The following is a 20,686-nucleotide window of genomic DNA, read 5'->3' as shown; positions in this document are numbered from 1 at the left end:
TGGCTGTTTGAGCTCTAAAGCTACAGCTGCATCTTTCTCCCTTCCTTTCCAGCCATGTGTTAATTTGGTAGTTCCCCTGATTCTCCCTCTAAAGTTCCCGGTCTCTCTTCTTTCTTTGGCTCATTTACTCCCAACTCGGAGATCTTGGCATCTTCCTGATGCTCCTCCACAACCCTTCCGAAGTTCCCAGAATTGATTCTTCCTTGTGGTCCAAGCTGGAGTCCAGGGAGGCCATTCAACCTATAATTAAAGCTTTCCCCCTTTTTCATTGGTTATGCATCTAAAAAAATAACATGAGTTTCTTTGCTGAATCAGAACTATCTTCACTGTTTCTCGTGCCCCACCATATTCTTTATTGAAAGGACTATAGTCAATTTGTGATTAGGTTAATCTTAAAGTAGATATTCTATTATTCCATAAGTACTCCACAGTTTGATTGATGTGTAACTTTGGTATTAACACTTAATGTTGACTCAAAACAAAACAAAAAAAAGACGCCAGTGATGATTTCCTTTGCAACATCTAAAATGTATAAACATTGATACTATCTCAGTTTAAGATACTGAGAGCATGGAAAAGCCATGGTGGTGCAGTGGTTAGAGTGCAGGACTGCAGACTACTTTTGTTGACTGCAAGGATGACTTGAATTTGGCAGTTAAAATCTCACCAGGCTCAAGGTTAACTCAGCCTTCTACTCTTCCAAGCAGGGGTGGGTTGCTGCCAGTCCCCGCTGGTTCTCGTGAACTGGTTGGTCACTGGACCTGGAAGTAAGCTTGCTCCACCCCCAGCCCTGTATACCCATCCCAGCCAGCCGGTATTTTGTCCCTTCTGTCTCCTTGTTGCTCAGAAAAGCAACTTAGGCAGCCCTTGAAGAGTATTTGGCGACTTCAGCTTGTCCAGAATGCAGCCGCGCGAGCGATCGTGGGTGCGCTTCGGTTCACCCACGTAACACCTATCCTCCACGAGCTGCACTGGCTGCCTGTTGATCTCTGGGTACGCTTCAAAGTGCTAGTTGTCACCTACAAAGCCCTTCATGGTATTGGACCTGGGTACTTGAGAGACCGCCTACTGCCAATTACCTCCACTAGACCAATTAGATCCCACAGACTAGGCCTCCTCCGAATTCCATCAGCCGGCCAGTGTCGACTGGCGACTACCCGGAGGAGAGCTTCTCTGTGGCTGCTCTGACCCTCTGGAACGAACTCCTCGTGGAGATTCGTACCCTCACCACCCTCCAGGCCTTCCGCATAGCCCTTAAAACCTGGCTGTTCCGACAGGCCTGGGGCTAAAGACTCACTGCCCCACTTTGAATGGTATGATTGTTGTGCTTTTAACTATGTATGGTTTCTATGTTTTTTGTAACTCTGTTTGTATTTCCCCTCCCTTTTTGAGTTGTGAGCCGCCCTGAGTCCCTTCAGGGAAAAGGGCGGCATACAAATAAATTAAACCAAACCTAAACCAAACTTCGGGAAGGTCCTTTGCTAGCAGGCAGATTCTAGGATACCTGCCACCACCAAATGACCTTCCCGGAGTTGCTTTTCTGAGCAATGGGGAGACAGAAGGGACAAAATACCGTCTGTTTTCCCCGTGCTCAGAAAAGCAACTTCAGGAAGGTCCTTTGGTGGTGGCAGGCATCCAAGAACCTGCCTGCTAGCAAAGAACTTAACCGGGCTCCCACGCAAACTACCACCTGTTGTGCTCAGAAAGCAAGTCCGGCCCAACCTCATAAAGTGGCGAGGAAAGATCCGTGTTTAAAGATGGGAGTCTTAAACGCCACTGAGGCCTGTTGTTCAAAGAAGCAGACAGAGGAAGCAATCACTCCTTGTTCCAGGCCAGTTTGGCTGCAATGCAGGGGTGGGTTTCAGTCTGTTCTAACTGGTACGCTATGTCTCATTCATTCATTCAGGCAGCCAAGAACGAAAGGAAATCTCATAGCCTAGGACAAAGGAGCCTGCAGCCTCCTTCATTCAAACGTTCAGGCAACGGGGATGGCGGGGCTTTCTCACATGGCTTCTTTCTCTGAAGCCGCGCCGGATTCAGCAAACCCGGCAGCGCGTGCCCTTGGGCTTGTGCAGCAGCCAAATCCTCTCCTCCTGTTCTTCGGCTGCTGCACAAGCCCACAGGCACGGGCTGCCCGCTTCTCTCTGATAGCCGCCTGGTTAAAAAGGAGGAAGAGGAGGCTCCGCTGGTCCAGAGCCCATCCGCGGGGGCAGAGATCCCCCTCGCATTCCTCATCTTCCTGGATGGGCTCCTCATCCTTTTTAACCAGGCGGCTATCAGAGAGATGAGGGCAGCGTGTGCCCATGAGCAACAACTGCAAAGGAGGAGCAAAACGGCCTTAATCATGTTGAGCTGCCCAGTCAAGAAACCTTTCCCTTCTGTAGAAAAAAAAAGGGGGGGAAATTCCAGACTGAAGGAGGGAATCCTCAGCCAGGTCACCCTTTGCTCTGCCACAGCAGCCTTTTCAAGCAGGATCAGACTAGTTTGAAAGCCTTGCCTTCTACTTCGGCGGGGAAATTCCCTGCCACCAAAGCTCCATCCCGCAGAAAAAAATCCCCTTCGCCAAAGCTTGAGAGGCGCGCGCTGCCTCCGCCTGCCAGAATCTCCGGTGAGAACTTTGCAACTAGTTGAGGAGCGGCGAGCAGTGGACTTGAGCATTTGCACACATTCAGCCAAGGTCCTGCTGAGCCCCACTACTTTGGATGACCCGATGGATTTTATGATGGACATGCACCCCTGGAAGGTCTTGAAGGACAGGCAGCTCAGCCTGATCCAGGATGACAGGCGCGACAGCAGCTTACAGACAGAGAGAGAGGGGGAGAGAGAAAGAGACAGACAGACAGACAGACAGACAAACAGAGGCACAGAGAGAGGGGGGGAGGGAGGAGATACAAAGAGAGAGAGACAGACAGACAGACACACCCACAGACACACAGAGAGAATGACAGAGAGAGACACAAAGGGAGGGAGGGAGATAGAGGCAAAGAGTCACACAGAGAGTGAGAGACAAACAGAGAGAGAGAGAGAGAGGCAGAAAGAGAAAGAGAGAAAGAAATAAAAACTTAAGAAAAAGAAAGTGGGAGAGAATGAAAGATAGATAGATAGATAAGGGAGAAAGAGACAAAAGGAAGGAAAGAGAGAAAGAAAGAAAGAAAGAAAGAAAGAAAGAAAGAAAGAAAGAAAGAAAGAAAGAAAGAAAGAAAAAGAGGGAACTTATGACAACAGTTGAGTCCCAAATTTTGGTTACTAAGCAAAAGTGTTGTTAAGTGAGATTCAGCACATTTTTCAAATTGACCACGCCTACATGGTCACATGACCACTGAGCCACTCCCACAAAACAGGTCACACCTACAGAATAGGTGTGGAATAGTTCTAAAAAAATTTGAAACCCACCATTGCTTCCGAGGTGTGTAAAATGAGGACCCAAATTGTTGGAGGCAATATGCTGACTCTGTAAACCATCTAGAGAGGGCTATAAAGCACTGTAAAGTATTATATAAGTCTAAGTGCTAATGTTATGTGTTCCCAGAGCAGTCTTCCCTTATGGAACACTCTTCCCCATGCAGTTTGAAAGCCTCTACCTTCCTAGTCTTCCATGAAGCTTTAAAGATCTGAGTTTTCTGCCAAGTGCTGAGTCATAATAAAGGATTCGGTCATATTAGATACCTTGGAAGTGTAATTTTGTGTCCGTTTTTTCTTGTTTTCAAAATATTGATATATTTAATTTTGTAGTTGGAATATTGTTTCATATGTTGTTTTAACTTTCGATTAGGTTACCCAGAGTTGGTTGGAAAATGATGGGCTGTATAAAAGTTTAAATAAAATAAAACAAACTTAGAATGGAGTACCACAATTGCATTGGAATGTTTAATACTTTAGGGAGATAGAGAGAACAAGACCAATTTGGCAATGCATGGCTCTCCTAGGTCGAAGACATTTTCCGTGGCCATGTGATCAGTATGGCTATATACCAGTGAGGGCTAGCCTTTTTGGTGCTGAGTGCCCAAAGTGTGTTCACAACCCCAAAATGCAAAGTAAGCATCCACCGCGCATGCACCCCTCCCTCATTTTTGGCTTCCAGGTTGGTGCAGGAGGCCTTCCAGGCCCAAAACAGGGCACGGATGGCACGCATGCTTGTCAACCCCTTACGTTAAATGTGAGCACCTCCCTACACATGCGGCAGAAGTAGCTTCATCAGTCACGGTGGGTTGCACATTTTGTTACTTGTTCCCCCCCCCTGTGTGTGCCCACTTTGCACACATGTGTACATGAAGCGAATGCACATGTGCTTTCTGTGAATATGCCCGGCCTCAAAAAACGTGCCTAAATAAAATAGCATAGGGTGTGTGGGTGTGCGGGTGGGTTGAAGATGTCACCCACAATTTCCACTACCAGTTCAGATGAACTAGTCCGAACCAACTGAATGCCACCTTTGTTCATCAGTCAAAGAGTCACAGAGTCATTGAAATGTACCAACTAGTGTCACACCAACTGTAGAGATTCCTTTCCAAAATGTATTGCAATATGTCAATGAAGACTCAACCATCCAGACCATAAGTATCTAAAAAGGTTAAATTGTTGCAGCAGATTGAGCCTTTCGCCACAATGCTCAAGAAAAACGGAACGTGAGATCATGAAGGTGCATGAGAAACAGGTTTATTGATGTATCGAGTTCAGCGTGTTCACATACCAAAATCTGAACTGCCTGGGCTTTGCCCAGGACACTACTTTTATGCCGTGTTCCACACTGTGCATTCTCAAGGCGTTTCCATACACGAGACAAACATGACATTTCGAAAAGGAGAAGTTCATTTTGGAATGTTACAAACAGAGAAGCGCATAGGAAAAATACAGAAAGAGAAGTTCCTATAATGTCCTAAGCTATCAGCAGTTTCACTTTTGTTCTATCCTACATCCACACTTGGCTTCCTGTGCCCCTCCTTTACAGCGTCTTGCCATACTGTTCCAGTAAGGTTTGTTGCAACTTCATAAAAATCCATATTAAGTCTGTATTGATATTCAAAAGCTAGTTAGAGCCTGGGGGCTCATATACCCAGGTGATATGGTCATATTTTGGCCGTTTTCTCCCGGCTGCCTCAAAATCAGAGCAATTAAGTTAGTTAAAAGTTGAATAAACTTTGATCCAGTTGCCTGGGTTGCCACAGAACTCTCTACTTTTGCCATTCCATTTTAAAAATCTACATGAAGCAACTGGGTGACAAATGGCATCAAAACAACATTTGTGCAAATAAAAGCTTTAGTAAATCTTTGGAACTAGAACTTCAATACTTTGGAAAGAAAAGAAAAACACAGCTGGTAATTTATTCAAATATAGCATGAAGATACAACATGTTCTGATAATAAGGCCATGCCATATTTTTGGGTGGGAAAAATTATAAGCCCTCCCCTGAAAATAAGCCCCTTGAACACTCCCCCTCCAGCCAGGCAGAGCGCCACTCAGAAACCTAGCGATATCCAGAAGGCGCCAAGCTGTAGGAGCCGGGAAGGGGAGGGGGGCAAAGGGGCTCACTTTGCTTGCTGCCTTCAGGATACTGCAAGGTTGGTGAGTGGTGCTGTGCCCAGCTGGAGCGGGAGGTTGCCTGGCGATTGGTCTCTTATGAGCGGGCACCTGAAGAGCCGGGCACAGCCTCAGGGGCAAATGGCTGTGTTGCACTGTCGCAGCAGTGCAACACAGCAGCCATGAGGTGACCATGCTCACAAGCAGCTGCCTGGCAACTCCCCTTTCCAGCCAGGCAGAGTGCCACTCACTGACCCAGTGATATCCCAAAGGCACTAAGCCACGTGGCGCTCTGCCAATCCCCAGCTCCCGTGGCTTGGCGCATTCAGGAGACTTTTAGGTCAGTGCATGGTGCTCCACCTGGCTGGAAAGGCAGGTTGCACGAGCACCTATTCTGCCCCCACCTTGCGTGCCCCCCAGAAGCAACCTGCCCTGACCCAGCTTTCCCTGCAGGACCAAGGCACCGCCGTGGCTCTCTGAGCATAACCTATTCTCTGGCTTCCAAACTCCGGAGATCCACTGCTGTGTCTTCCGGCAGCGGCCCCTCTGGGGGTATGCTCTATGGTTGTGGACCAGCTGCCAGAAGTCTCTCTGTCTCACTTTGGGATATCACTGTGTCAGTGAGTGGCTCTCTGCCAAGTTGGAAAGGGGGGCTGCTCATGAGCATGATCACCTCATGGCTGATGTGTTGTGCTGCTGTGATAGTGCAACACAGCCCTTTGCCCCCGAGGCTGTGCCCGGCTCTTGGGGCACCCGCTTGCAAGAGAGTAGCCACCTGGCAACTCCAAAACAATAACCCACCCCAGTAATAAGGCCCAAGCAATATTTTGTGAGTCAAAAGAAAATAAGATCCTATTTTATTTTTGGGAAAACACGGTAGTCAGAGAGAATGAGTCAGCACAAAAACACAGGTAGAATGTTTGGCATTGTTTCTTTTTCATTTTGTACTTATTTGGTACTTTTTTTCTAAATATTACTTAGCATTCATTTTTTATCTTTCTCATTTAAAATCCCAATAAAGTTATTTTAAAAAAAAATGGCAAAGAGCAAAGTGAGCCTCTTCCTAATTCTTTATTGCAAACCTAATTTAGGTTATCTAAGAAACGCCAATCCTCAAGAACAGCCTATAGCAGTTGTCAAGATAACATTTTAAGCTGAGATTTTACAACTCCTATTTGAAGCCAAAGATGCTTATCATATCCTGTTTCTTCTTGGGTTAAACACTGAAATGTGATTCTGGTGAAAATTGTGAGATTTTTAGTATAGGAATAGTTGATTGAGAGATGTTTAAGTGGATTGTTTGAAGAGGTGGAAAGAATTACATTCATTTGCTTTGGCTTTTCCATTTGAAGGAACACCAATGTACTGTTGTAGATTTTCTCTGTATATTGGAGTAATCACATTCTCAAAGTCACATCTTCAGTGGGATTTCTGTGACCTAACAAGTTAGCAATAATGTCAGAGGTAATGTTAGTTGATGTAGGTAATGTAATTCTCAAAAGTTTAAGTTTCTGTTTTTTTTTCCCCCTATGTGTAAGGTCAAGGTAAGAATAAAGAAGATTGCAACAGAAGAGAAAGAAAATAGCACTAGCTATGGGACATTAACTGCAGTTCTCACAATAACCATGTACAGAGTTTAGACAAACAAAATTGCCTAAAATCACAAGGGAGTAGAGGATAAGGTTATGATTTACAAAATGACTATATTCCACTTCTGTTTCTTTGGCAGTCTCAAACTTGAATAAGGACATCTGGGAGAAAAAGAGTAAAAAAAAAATCTGTACTTTGAAAGATTACTCATAATTCACCTTAGGCCACCACCATCTCATTTAGCCAAGTCAAGGAAACAATTCTTTTTTATCATTTACTCTTGCAAAACCTCCTTCTCAGCCAACATTTCCCATTAGGTCTAACCAAAGCCAGTTTTGGGGGAAATCTGATAGCTATATTTTCTTGACCATGTACTGGAAAAGATGGGACGATGGCTCAGGTCTCCTGGCATTGAAATGTATTCTCCTCCTCCTCCTCCTCCTCCTCCTCCTCCTCCTCCTCCTCCTCCTCCTCCTCCTCCTCCTCTTCTTCTTTTTCTTCCTCCTCCTCCTCCTCCTCTTCCTCTTCTTCTTCCTCTTTCTCTTCCTATATATGTATGTATACACACACACACACACAAACGCACACACATATATATTGTGTCACAACCCCTAGTATGCCCAAATATGGGAGGAAGTCTAATGCTTCCATTCTCTGCCTATCAGCTCATCACAAGAGACCATCCAGACAGAAAGCCATTATTTTTTTTACTGTTGCCTTTGTTACATTTGTGTTGCATTTCTGCTGATAAATAAATAAACGGAGACTAGTATAGATCTATTTCAAGCTATTTAGCTCTCATCAGCTAGCCATACCCTTACTGGGATTTGAACCTGGGCTGTACATATTAGGCAGTTGTATTAGCCACTAGGCCACAGGCTCGCCTCCTTTATCAGCTAAGGGAAATCAGGGAAATAGGAATGTATTGTATGTATGTATGTATGTATGTATGTATGTATGTATGTATGTATGTATGTATGTGTGTCTGTGTGTCTGTGTGTCTGTGTGTCTGTGTGTCTGTGTGTCTGTGTGTCTGTGTGTCTGTGTGTCTGTGTGTCTGTGTGTCTGTGTGTCTGTGTGTCTGTGTGTCTATGTGTCTGTGTTGTATTTTTGCTGATAAAGGGGATATTTGGGCATACCAGGAGTTGTGACTCTAAATACATGCATGCATGCATGCATGCATGCATGCATACATGCATACACATATACACATATACACATATACACATATACACATATACATACATACATACATACATACATACATACATACATACATATCTCCTACTTTCTAACTTCTGTTTCTATTGTCTATCCATTGGTAAAATACCTCCCCCGTCAAAAAATATTCAGTTTCTTCTATATCTTTAACAATGAGCATTAGGTTGATAGATCGAAGAGTATAATTTAAAACTAGCTAAACTTAGCTAAACTTAGTGACAATAGGTATAGTTAAATAAAAATTGATAATGATAGTAATATATACAATGTCTAGTGTTAATGATAAGTAATAATTGGATATGAATATTGAATGTTACCCTTGAAGGGAAGGCTAGAAATACTTTTGGACTATATTTATAAAGGTCATTAATAACAATTACAATTAAAAAAGAACAAAATTAGACACATCTAACTTTTAATTATTAGGGGGGAAATATTAGGATATAGGATCTAGTTAAATAAAGGATAATGATAATAAAGTATATATATATATATATATATATATATATATATATATATATATATATATATATATATATATATATATATATATATATATATATATATATATATATATATATATATATATATATGTATGGGTATAATATAAGGGAATTAGATGTAAATGGTAAACAGGAATTTGGAAAGGATGATTAGAAAATTTTGGTATTAAATATTATGGATGTTTAGCTAGAATAGGATATGAGGATTTAATGTTAATGGAGGATTTTATAAATAAGTAAATGAAAGGCCAGTACGTGGTTATGTATTAAATCTTGGTATATTTTATGATGAAGGACGTTTAAATAATCATAGTTAAATAAAGGTGGCGGTATGATGATGGTAATATAATAAATATCTGAGTTAATATATTAGAGTTAATATGAATTATATTTGATGATGGTGGAAGAGATGCACAAAAGCCTTTTGTAACCAACTGATACACTTTCTACAATATGTAAAGAAGGAGGATTTGTATGTTTCTTTTGAAAATAAAAATATATTTTTAAAAAAACCAATGAGCATTCCTCTGTCCATTTCTGTCCATTCTAATATTTTGTTTCATTACACTCTCATCTGACGGTACTTCATCTTTTTTCCATTCTTGTGCAAATACAATTGTAGTTGCAGTTAATATATGTAAGACAAGATACATAGTCTTTCTGTCATATTATCTGAGCACCAAAGGGAAATACATGATGGCTGGAGAGACCAGAAGAGACCAGATTACAGCCCAGCAAAGAATTTCTAAGAAGAAAAAATGGGAACAATGATGGCGTTTCATCTGGGGTGATAAGACTCCTTTAAAAAAAGTCTGTTTACAACATAGAAAAACAACAGATGGACAAACTGCCATTGCAAAATTTAGCTATTGTAATAACAGAGACAAATGGTTAATAGATAGTCGGGCCAATCCAGAGGTAGGGTTCCTACTGGTTCGCACCAGTTCGGTAGAACTGGTTTGTCAAATCTGCTGAACCTATTAGAAGAAGTTCCACCAGAGGACCCGGAAAGCAGGTCACACCTACAGAAGAGGTTCCAAAAAATTTTGAAACCCACCACTGGGCCAATCAAACAATTGTTAATAATTCAAAACTGTTTTTCGGAATGTGTCCAGCTGGAGGAGATGCAGTAGCTTTGGCAAATGGCCAGAAGGCTAAAGTCATAGGAAAAGGCAATGTGCTGATTCCATGTCTGGAGGGAAAGTTTAGTAACATATTATGTGTGCCTGAAATGGAGCATAATTTAGATTGGGGTGAAGCCAGGTTGACTGCCAATTATTTAATCAAATGGGCCCATTTTTTTTCAAAAAAGGGAATGAATAGCCCTTAGGAGGCTTATAGAGTGCTCCTGGGTGGGGGGGCAATAACGAGCAAAAACGGTCCATTTTTTGTGAAAATGGGGTTTTTTTTTGCCACAAAAGGGGCATTGATAACCTTTAGGAAGCTTACAGAGTGCTCCTGGGGCCTGGGGGAACAAAACTGAGCAAAAATCAGCCCATTTCTTTGTTCATTTCTGCCCTCTCCAGCCCCCAGAACAGTGATGTGCAGTGAGGTTCATGGCCGGTGAGGCAAGCAGGCAAAAGCCTCCCTATGTCTGCCAGCACCGGGGCTTCGGCGGGGCTTTTCCGAAAGACCCGCCGAAGCCCTGCTGCTGTGTCTGCCATACACAGGGGATGCATCCCGCTCTATAGTGGACACAGTGGCAGGGCTTTAAAAATTAAAAAAAAAAAAGTGCCAGCCCGCGCACCAACAGAGGGAGGTAAAACACACACACGCACACACACACACACAAACACACAAATTACTTACAATAATACAAATTACAATTACTTACAAATTACAATAATTTTGAATTCCTCCCCCCTCCCTCCAACCCACATACCTTTTCCACCTGTTTCACAGAGGATTTCAACTCTCCTCTTGTCTGCCATGATGAAAATGTAAAAAATGTAAAAAGAAAAATGCAAGAACTGCTAAAGTCAGGCTGGGTTAGCTGCTGCCAGAGCCTCCAATGAATGACTCTGCTTAACTGTTTAAAAAAAGCCTCTAAAAATGTGCCCTCTACAGGAGGAGGCGAGAGAACCACGTGTCTCATCTACATAAGGAATTTTTCACCTTATAACCCTTGCTTAACTCTGCTCAAGTGATCATAAAGATAGACTAAATGAGGCACGTGGTTCTCTCGCCTCCTCCTAGAGGCACTTTTTAGAGGCTTTTTTAAACAGTTAAGCACTAAGCAGAGTCATCAACTGTGACTCTGGCAGCAACTACCTCAGCCTTTTTTCCTTTTATTTTTTTTTTCTTTTCATGATGACAGTGGTGAAGCCCTGAATCCCCTGCCTCCCCTGACTGCACATCCCGGTCCCAGAATCTCTCTGAAAGCCTCCTACAAGATATGCATGGCCATCTTGGTGAAGGGAAAGGGTTTTCGGGAGGCAAAAATGCTGTATTCAGTGTATAAGATGCACCGAGATTTTCAGCCTTTTTTTTTTTAATGAAAAAGAAGTGTCTTCTACTCTGAAAAAATATGGTATATATTTATACACACACTCACACACACAGAGAGAGGGAGAGAAACATAATGAAGTCCTCACTGAAATTATTCCAATGGTGATAATATTCTCCAGTCATTGAAACTGTAAACAAATGAAGAAGACATCAGAGAATAGAAAATATGAAAAAGACTGCCCCATGGGCACTGAGGAGTAGAAGGCAAGAACACACAAGTCTTGTGATTTCAACTGCCCCAAATTAAGTTGTGTTGCTGGAACTCTACATGGCCATTGAGAGCTTTTTCAGGATTATCACTACATACAATAAGAATCAGGGCTAAGAATCAGGCTTCAGCCTTGCTCTTGACAGCAATATTGAGGCTGTTATATGCAGAGTAACATGGGAAGCTGCTGCTGGAGGAAGGTCCATACTTTGAGAGCATTTAATGTGCAGAATGCTCTTCATTCTCCTATTTCCACTCTTCAGAGTGGAGTCTCCGCTGTTTCACCCAGAAGCCATACCTGTTCCAAATGAATGGTACCAGCAAGGAGACTTTGTCATTGGTGGGATGGTATCCATGGCTAACTACCAATTCAACGAAGTTTCATTTGAGCAGCATCCATCTCAGGAGTATTTTGGACATCCAGAGTAAGCAATTCTTAGCATTCAACCTTTGTGTTATCTCTATGTAGGAATTTGCAATGAATAAAGAGAAAAGTAGATTATTTTATTTCACAATGAGAACATTCTGTTATGTGGGACCATGTGTTTTCAGGAATATTGGCTACATTTTGATTCAATCTGCAACAATGAAAATCACAAGTTCAGTGGAGGAGAGTTAAGAATAGAGTTGGATTGGTCATTCTCCAATTGTGCATGCATATGGGGTAAAGAATCTCTCTGAAGCTCCAGGAAAAATAATCAGGAAATATTTAATGATATGTGTAAAATTATCCCCTTTTTAGCGTGCTAACAAAATTTTACCAACATGTCCTTTCCCTGGTCTTTGCTGTGAAGGAGATCAATGAGAATCCAAAAATCTTGTCCAATGTCACTCTTGGCTTCTACATTCACGATAGCTACTACAATGCCATCATGACCTATCGGACCACGATGGATCTGCTCTTCAGATCAGAGAGATTAGTCCCCAACTATAAATGTGACACCAGGAGAAATCTCATCTCTATCATAGGAGGCCTTAGCTTTGGAACATCTTCCCATATCAAAGATCTAGTGAAGTTTTACAAGATTCCACAGGTAGGATTTTTGGAAACACAGGAATTAAAATTCCTTCCTTATTTCTTTCTTATATTCCCATAATATGTGTTTCTTTTAGCTAACATATGGATCATTTAGCCCACAAGATGCTTACAGCACAGAGGTTCCCTTCTATTACTCCATGGTCCCAAATGAGTCTTCACAGTACATTGGGATAATCCGACTGCTTCAATATTTTGGGTGGATTTGGGTCGGGCTCATTGCTATTGATAAAATGGAAGGGGAACATTTTCTGCAGATCATGGAGTCCCTTTTTTCCCAGCATGGCATCTGCTCTGCTTGTATGGAAAGAATTCCATTATTAACCTACTGGGATAAATTTTTTGAGATGTTTAAGACAGGGCAAAATATTTACAAACACATAATTGATATGAAGATCAACACCTTTGTCCTCTGTGGAGAATCTTTGACCATTACATGGTTAACAAATATAATTTTTTGGCTTGATCCTGGACACGAGCAGAGTTCCTTGGGAAAGGTGTGGATCATGACTGCCCAGATGGATTATTTCTTAACAGGAATGAATAAAAAATGGGATTGGCAGTTCTTTGATGGTTCCATTTGCTTTACAATTCACTCCAAAGAAATTCCAGGCTTCAAGGAATTCTTGAAGTTCATAAAACCTCCTTGGATTCCAGGAGATGGTTTTTTCCCACTTTTCTGGGAACAAGTCTTTGATTGCTCATTACCATCCCCTTCTTTGACCGACGTGGACAATCACATATGCACCGGAGAGGAGAAGCTATGGGACATTCCTGGGGCTCTTTTTGAGGTGGAGATGTCTGGGCACAGCTATAGTCTCTATAATGCTATCTACATATTGGCTCAAGCTTTACATGCTCTCTTCTCACTTCGATCTAATCACAGGTATTTTTTGAGGCATAAATCATCAGAATATCAAGAATCAGAGCCATGGCAGGTGATTTGTGTGTTAGTAAATAGTCATTTGTATTAGTAAATAGTCATTTGTATTAGTAAATTGTAATTTGTATTAGTAAATAGTAAAGTACAACATATGGGTATATGATTCAGACTGGGAAGTGGCAACTACCATACCCAAATGGGTTTGAACATTGGTCTATTAATGATATTTACTTGCCTCCCTCTATTTGCATCCCTGCAATTGTGGGAAATGGCAAAAGTAAAAGATAGCTGATATGATGGACTATGGTGAAGGAGCAATTTTCTTGGAAGAAGGGAACACATTTCAGAAACTGTTTGCAGGAGAGAGAAGAGGCAGCACAGCCTCAAACTTTAGAGGAGACAGAGGAAGAGACTTAGAGTTAATGTTCTCTTTTCAATTCTGCTACTTACCCCTCTTCTTCTACCTTTTTAGTTTATTATGGCCCTGTTTCTAATGGGTCTTCCAAAATAAATACTAAGTCATCTGTGAACACTTGTGGTTTATACTTTTCCTTTTTTACTTTCATACCCTTTATCTCTGTATCCTGACAAATGTTTCTATTCAATACTCCCGGTGTCATTGTAAATAGCAGGAGAGACAGGAGACATCCTTGTCTTGTATCTTTCTTAATTTTAATCTTGTCAGTTATGTCTCCATTTACTATCGCCTTTGCATTTTGTTTGTAATATATCACTTTGATCATGTTAATAAATCTCTCCCCAAAGTGCAATAGTTGTTTTTGCTTTGTAGGGCAGCAGTATTTGTCGGTGGGGTTAAATAGTTTTACGTCATCAGCGAAGAGGATGCAACGGCTCATAATATGATTGCAAAGGTCATTTATGTAAAGCACAAAGAATGTGGCTCCTAAAACGCTGCCTTGGGCTACACCACTCTTAAGTGGTGCAGGGTTTGATAGGACACTCCTTATTTTAACTACTTTTTGCTGTTTGACAGGAACACAGCTATCCACTTGTGCAGGGATCCGGAAATGCAATAAAGGGATTAGTTTTAACAGTAGCTTGTCATTAAATCAAAGATTTTACAGAAGTCTATATCAATTGCATCTATTGCTTTATCCAGGCCTAGATGTGTAGATAATGGTTTTTTAGTAATTTTACCTTTTACTGAAGATAACTGAGGAATGCTGCTTTGCTTAACCAATTATACTTTAGTACTTATGTCCTTAGCAGCTGAAAATATTACACAATAAAAAAAATGGGTGGAAACAAATTTGGAAATTGCTTCTCTAGTTTTTCGTATGTCTCTTCCTAGGCAACATGAAGGACTGGGTTCAAAAAGATATGGAAGGCTACAGTACACCTAATATTTCATTTGACTATTGTTCAAACTGAAATATCAGAACTTGTTATTCCCATATGCAAAAGATAGCAAACAGGTTCTCAAGAAGTTGGAGGAATGGACTTTGCATGTTTGCAGAGTTTCTCCATCAAAAGTATAGTACAACTATGATGAAATTACTCATACATTTCTATTGTTTTTCCCTCTTTTATAATTCTGAATCCTATAGCTCCACCAATTTCTCAGAGGCATGAAATTCAACAATTCTCTTGGAGAAGCTCTGACTTTTTATGATCAAAAAAAGATGGAAGGTGGATTTGATATTGTAAACATAGTTGCCTTTCCCAATTCCACTTTCCAGAGACACAGGATTGGAAAAGTGGATCCTGATGCTGCAAAAGGAGAGGAATTAGTCATTAATGAAGACATGATTGTTTGGCATAGATCATTTAACCAGGTATGGTTTCAAAAGAATTTTTATGACCATTCTCCTGTGGATTCTTTTGACTTCGAAATGTAATGTTCTCCTTCCAGGCAAACCACCACGAAGAGTCAAATGAGAAAAAAATGACATTCAAACATGGAAAACTAACTTCACTAATGCCTGGCATACTATTAGATTTCTCCCAAACAGTAAACTGAAAATGTGTCAGAAAATAAATGCATTTAAATGACTATATTTCCTTGGTTGAATGAAACTTTGATTTGATTTAAAGCAAATTTGCTACCACAAAAAGAGGGAGTCAAGCTGTTCTCCAAAGCACCCAAGGGCGGGACAAGACGCAATTGGTGAAAACTAATCAAGGAGAGAAGCAACTTAAAACTAAGGAGAAATTTCCTGATTAATTAAAGAGTGGAATAACTGGCCTCCGGATGTTTTGAATGCTCCAACACTGGAAGTTTTGCAGAAAAGATTGGATAACCATTTTCTGAGCAGTGTAATGTTTACTGGCTAAGCAGGGGGTTGGGCTAGAAGACATCCAAGGTCCCTTCCAACTCTATTATTCTATTCTATTCCATTCTAAACTTGTCTGATTCAATCCATCACTTTTTCAAATCTGTCTTCAAACCTGGGATGGATTGACTCAATACTTCTGGTCAAATGGATGGTTTGAATTAATAAAACATATGTTGAAATTCTCACATGGATTTAATTAAACAAAAACTGGAAATCCAGATCAATTGTGATCAAAAAATAAAACCATAAGGAAAAATGAATGTTCATAATCTATGTTCAGCATAACATCTGAATTTTCTTGAAAACAATAACTTTTTAAATTCTAATATTTTAATATTGATAACTAGGTGCTTCCCATATCTCTGTGTAATGAATATTGTTACCATGGATATCAGAAAAAGAAGAAGGAAGGAAAAAAATTCTGCTGTTATGATTGTGTTCCCTGCCCAGAGGGAAAAATCTCCAAAGGGATGGGTAAGTTTACAAATCATTTGATTTTGTTGTTATACTGTCTATTCTGGGGAACCCTTTCAACTAATTAAAATGTCTGATTGTGCATGGATAGGAGTTTCCTTGGAAATTGAATGGGACAATGAAATCAAATTCATTAATACGTGAAAAATTATAGGTTCCCACAATAGAATTACACATAATGATGATGACCACTCAACAGCAATCACAACAATGTTTCAATCAATCAATCAATCAATCAATCAATCAATCAATCAAATAAATAAATAAATAAATAAATAAATAAATAAATAAATAAATAAATAAATCTTGGAACTGTTTCAGCTTTATAACCAAGCAACCATCATAATGGAGAATGAGAAACATTGGCAATTTTGAGAATATATGGCATGGACACACAAAAACACACAAAATATTTCAGACATTTTTTAAAAAAGTATGAATAATAAGAAATTACATAAGTGATTCTACAATTTAAAAACTACATATAATACAATGACTATAGTCATTGTATTGGAGGGAGGGAGGGAGGGATGGAGGGAGGGAAAGAAGGAAGGAAGGAAGGAAGGAAGGAAGGAAGGAAGGAAGGAAGGAAGGAAGGAAGGATTTCAGAAGTGATGTCTTGCTATTTAAATTGAAACATTTGGTATTGCTATGAAAAACCTCCGGAGTGGACCAACTAAATAAGGACACTCTTGAAATACCATAATGAAAACAATTTATGAAATTTATGGAAGTGAATATTTATTTCTTAGGAAGAGTGGACAAACTAATGAAACATCTCTCTTAACAATAATGAAAATCCTGTAGAAATAATGAGGAATATGATTAAATCACTTGCTACATATCTACCTACCTACCTATTTACCTATTTCTGAGCAATTTTGTTTCACTGAAAAATCCTTTTTCATATTTTCCGCAAAGTGTGTAGCTCTCTTGGATGTGTATTATCTAAATATGTATTTTATGTGTAATGCTGACTGATTCCAATACTCTCTTAATGGGGGTAAACACAAGAAATGAAATATTTAAAAAATCATAGAAAGAAAGCAAAAATAAAAAAAATATTAAATAAAAAGGGATATATACTTTTCTTACAGAAAAAAAGATAATCCTATTTCCTTTAGGGTTTTCAATTGAAATATGTAATTACTCATCTTTTTACAATTTCCTCCTTGATACATTATCTTTCATTTTCACTTTGAATTTCTTGAATATTTATTGTATTCAAGTTTATTTATTATGTTTTATTGTATTTATTTATATAAATTTTGTGTCTGTGTGTGTATAATGTATTTATAAAATATATAAATCTATCTATCTATCTATCCATCCATCCATCCATCTATCTTTCTATCTATCTATCTATATTATATACATTTATTGTATTCAAGGATTATAAGAATTAGTTGAATACTTATGTACCATATTTTGAAATGAGGTGAATATGATTCAATATTCAATAAGTCAACCTGATTTTGAATATGGAAATGATCACTTCAGATATTCACAAGTCTTCATTGGAGCATTCCTTATTATAGGAAAGCAAATAAAGATAAAATGGATTTTCATGTGGTTTGCAATTTTCCTTGTATATAATAAAAGTAATATTTGACTTAATATCACAACACACAAAATATAGATAGGGAGATGTTCAAATGTATTTTCATACTGTAGATCATATTTTTGGTACAAAGGCATAAACATCAGGGTGTGGAGCCATATGAATATTATTAATTATCATTCTTATGAACCTCTGTTGATATTTTTTTTCTTTTTAGACGCTGTTGCTTGCTTTCAATGTCCTGATGATCAATATGCAAACCAGAAGAAAGATGGATGCATCATGAAAACAATTAGCTTCTTGTCTTATGAAGAACCTTTAGGACTCATTTTAACCACTGTTGCCACTTTATTTTTCCTCACTACAATATGGGTGTTGGGAATATTTATTAAACACAAAGACAGTCCTATTGTGAAAGCCAACAACCGAGATCTCACCTACACTCTCCTCATCTCCCTTCTGCTTTGCTTCTTCTGCTCTTTGCTCTTCATTGGACAACCTGGAAGAGTCACCTGTCTCCTCAGACAGTCTGCATTTTGACTCACCTTCTCATTGTCCATCTCTTGTGTGTTGGCCAAAACCATCCTTGTTTCTCTTGCCTTCAAGGCTACCAAGCCAGGATCTTGGTTGAGGACATGGGTGGGGAAAAGACTAGCTGTTTCTATTGTCCTTCTCTGCTCTCTATTCCAAGCAAGCATCTGCATTGTTTGGTTATCCACCTCTCCCCCATTCCCAGAATTAGATGTGCACTCAATCACTGAAAAAATGGTTCTACAATGTAATGAGGGGTCAGTTGTTATGTTTTATTGTGTCCTGAGCTATATGGCCTTCCTTTCATTTGCCAGCTTCATTGTAGCTTTCCAGGCTCGTAAACTGCCTGACACCTTTAACGAAGCCAAGTTCATCACCTTCAGCATGTTGGCTTTCTGCAGTGTGTGGGTCTCCTTTGTGCCAACCTACCTGAGCACCAAAGGAAAAGCCACGGTGGCTGTGGAGATCTTCTCCATCTTGAGCTCTAGTGCAGTGCTTCTAGGATGTATCTTTTTCCCCAAGTGCTATATTATAGTATTTAGGCCTGGTTTAAACAACAGGGAACAATTGATAAGAAAAAATGTTTGAATATCTTTTTCCATCAGGGATATATGGTCTCCTGCTTAAGCAGGGAGTTGGACGAGAAGACCTCCAAGGTCCCTTCTAACTCTATTATTCTGCGTTCAGTATTCTCTATTGACACCTTTATTGCAAATGAAGACAAAACTGAAAATGAGAATTTTGAATTCATTCACTCTGTTACAGTGGTTCGTGGGTTAGGATCCCTTTGGGGGTCAAACAACCCTTTCACAGGGGTTGCCTAAGACCTTTTGAAAACATATATTTTGAAAAAATATGGAAAACATAAAATAATCTTATGGTTGGGGGTCACCACAACTTGAGGAACTGTATTAAAGGGTCTCGGCATTAGGAAAAGTTGAGAACCATTGCTCTATTATATCCCATTCAAGTGGTTTTTTCCCCCAATGTATTAATATTATTTTGTGATATTGAAAATGATCCAAATGTTAAAGCTGAAGAACTACATTCCCTAAATCCACACTGTTTATGAGTAACGAAATTAAGAGGAAAAGTTCTGGTTTTCAAATGTGGTTAGTTTATCATATTATAAAATACAAAGGGAAAATAGAAACAAACAAGATGTAAACAAAACAAAACTGAAAAAGAAACAAGTAGATATATTTCATATGTGAATCAATAGTAATAAAAGCTTTACATAAACATTTTGTGGTATATTGAGAATTCAGGCTATTTGCACGAACATAGTTTTTTTTTTAGCTTATCTGAACTAGAAAATTTTAAATTTAAATTCATGTCTTAATTACCATGTAATTTATTTCATGGTGTATATTCACATAGGTAGGTGAATTTATTACTTGAGAATATTAAAACTTTTATCATAGCAGAAGACATTAAAAAATGGATCTCAATGGATGTTACAATTGTAAAAACTGTCATATTTGTTCTTTCAAAGGGAAAAACCTTTGAGCTTTGGTTGTGTAACTGGCTCGGATGGCTGTGGATAAAGCAGATTATCTGGATCCATTTCACTTAGGAATCAGGCCCAGATATGAGACAGAAATGACATTGGTTGAACTTTTGGATGATCTCTGTCATTGGTGAAATGGGGGTTGTCAGGGGTCCATAATACACCTCTCAGTCCCAGTGCTCTCAGCGGCTCCGGGCTGTCATTCCATTGGTGGGGAGATTTGTGACTGGGGCATTTCATGACTTGGATTGCTGCTGTGCCACACGTGTTTCCCCGCCTCGCGAATAGCTTGAAGGACCTTCAAATCCTGTGGGATTTTCATATGGAATGGCACAAGCACATGCGAGGCAATGTAAACCAGCATGGTCTGTCACAACATTGGAGTATTTTGGGGTGTATTGCATGCATGTAGGAGTGAGTGGGCCACAGGAAGGCAGGGCACAGGATGGTTTAAATGGTGGAGTAATTACAGGCTTGACTTTAATTCGCTCGTGTTTTGCACTGTATGTTTGTTGGAAGTCCCGGAAGAGGCTTATAAAGATTATATTCACCACGAACTGCCTGCTTAGTCATCTTGGTTGTTTCTTTTGCCTGAACGGAACCTGACAACACTTATTGCAAACAGAACGCTAAGGCAGGTTGATTCCTCAGAGAAGAGTTTTATGTGGAGATATCATCTTGGCACAGATTGGTGGAATTCCAACTCTGAGAATTCCCGCATTTTCCACCTCATTAAAAATTGAAAGTTTCCTTTTCTCCCAAACTATAAGTCATATTGTCCAATCTGGGTGCTGGCTGGTTGCCTGGTTAATTTTCTCCTCCTCCTCTGGCCAACCAGCAGTTGGA

At 39.8% G+C, this 20,686-nt stretch overlaps 1 pseudogene; it reads left to right on the top strand.

The window, feature by feature from the left end:
• The first annotated feature begins 5,202 nt into the window (after positions 1 to 5,202).
• Positions 5,203 to 18,918, top strand: LOC148046753 (vomeronasal type-2 receptor 26-like; annotated as a pseudogene).
• Positions 18,919 to 20,686: the final 1,768 nt, after the last annotated feature.

This window comes from Thamnophis sirtalis, unplaced genomic scaffold, assembly GCF_051295495.1.
Source record: "Thamnophis sirtalis isolate CommonGarterSnake01/CBP01778 unplaced genomic scaffold, rThaSir2_p1.2 scaffold_4, whole genome shotgun sequence".
Classification (NCBI taxonomy): Eukaryota; Metazoa; Chordata; class Lepidosauria; order Squamata; family Natricidae; genus Thamnophis; species Thamnophis sirtalis.
This window is presented reverse-complemented; position numbering and strand designations above follow the sequence as displayed.